The sequence below is a fragment of the Lupinus angustifolius genome, chromosome LG01 (genome assembly GCF_001865875.1).
Source record: "Lupinus angustifolius cultivar Tanjil chromosome LG01, LupAngTanjil_v1.0, whole genome shotgun sequence".
In the NCBI taxonomy this organism is placed as follows: domain Eukaryota; kingdom Viridiplantae; phylum Streptophyta; class Magnoliopsida; order Fabales; family Fabaceae; genus Lupinus; species Lupinus angustifolius.
This window is the reverse complement of record NC_032009.1, coordinates 7,978,217-7,979,710: the sequence shown is the minus strand read 5'-3', so window position 1 is coordinate 7,979,710 and position 1,494 is coordinate 7,978,217. Positions and strand designations below refer to the sequence as shown.

General features: G+C 30.7%; 1 long non-coding RNA gene across 1 annotated transcript; it reads right to left on the bottom strand.

Moving 5' to 3' along the window:
• LOC109342271 lies at window positions 651-1,210 on the bottom strand. The gene is made up of 2 exons (XR_002107043.1): window positions 1,119-1,210; window positions 651-988 (listed from the first exon to the last, which is right to left on the bottom strand). It is a non-coding gene; the product is annotated as an uncharacterized LOC109342271 (long non-coding RNA).

The window sequence follows — 1,494 nt, the reverse complement described above, 5'->3', positions numbered from 1 at the left end:
AAGTCATTGAGGGAGAACTCTTATTTATCCTAATTACAAAACATTGGGTTAAGCCCAACAAAACAAATCTAAAAAATAGGAATATAATATAACATCTATGACTTCTTTTGGTCCTTCAATTGTTCTTCGCATAGCCTCAATATTAAATTCAACCTTCTTGCACCCAATTTCTACTCGTTTTTTCTTTAATCCATCCAAACTGTACAACATAGCTAAAAAGACCCGCTCAACCCGAACAAAGAAATAAAAGCTAAAAACAATCTTAAACTCCTAATTATGTCCTAAAATGCAAGTTAAATGCAATGCAAATATAGTATAATTTCACACTTATCATCCTGGAACAAGAGTACTAACAACATGAGACACAATTAATTATTATGATCTATTTAGACCAATAAATAGATCATTATAGGTCACTGTGTCTGGATAACAATCAATTCAGATGTGTAAAGCAGCATTAACTTCAATAGTGAACTGTTTGTCTAAACAAAAGCAATATGAAGCAGTAGATAATTATGATAAAACAAAGAGTTGGTCTGATCAATTGAGAATGAAGACTACTAAAGGTTCAGGTCTATCCTAGTTCTTCAAGGGATCAAATTGATAACGTTGATTAGTAAAATTAATAATTCTGCTGTATAATTATTTTCGCATCAGCTTATCAAATATCAAGTAGAAGAGTTTATATAATCCTCGGCATGAAAATATGGTTTTTTTTCTCCACAAATCTTGATCATTATACTCTATAGGAGAAGGCAAAGATGATTATGTCCAGGAAAACATGAGACATAAGAAAATTTCAACAGAAATATCAAAACACTAAAGATATAATTTAAAATAGAGGATGGGGGGAACATGTAATTTAGAAATATCAGTTTTTGCTGCGGGCTCACTTGTGTCTTATTTTCATCCCCGGATTCTGAAACTATTTTAGCATCTGTTATGGTGACTGAATCATCCTTGCAATCAGTAATTGATGCTTCTAAACCTACAAAACAAGGCAAGAACATAATATTAGTTAAGCACTTAACTTAATTATAACCCATTTTCTTTACTTAGAATAAAAACTCCACTATATATTTCAAATCCAGCAATGAAAAAAGAGTTAAAAAAACCACCTGAGTTAAGAGTTGAAATTGGGGTATTGAGGGGTCCGAGTGTGACAGTTGTCCTAGTTGGATTAATTAGAGAGAATATATGAACTATTCATTATAAATTTCATACTGGAGCATCTCAAAAAAAATGAGAATCCACACTGATGAAACAGAAAATAAGCACAGACACAGGCAGCATAGTCCACATTCTAAGATAACAAATCAAAACACCATAAAGAAATTCTAAAAACAAGAATCCCTAGCAGTAGAAGTTAAAATGATTAAAAAATAAAAATTAACTCAACTGAGTAAAAATTTGAGCACAATCAATCAATATTTTCATAATTCGAAATGAAAAATTGAAAATAAAAAATGAGAAAACCTAGCCATAGAAGATAAA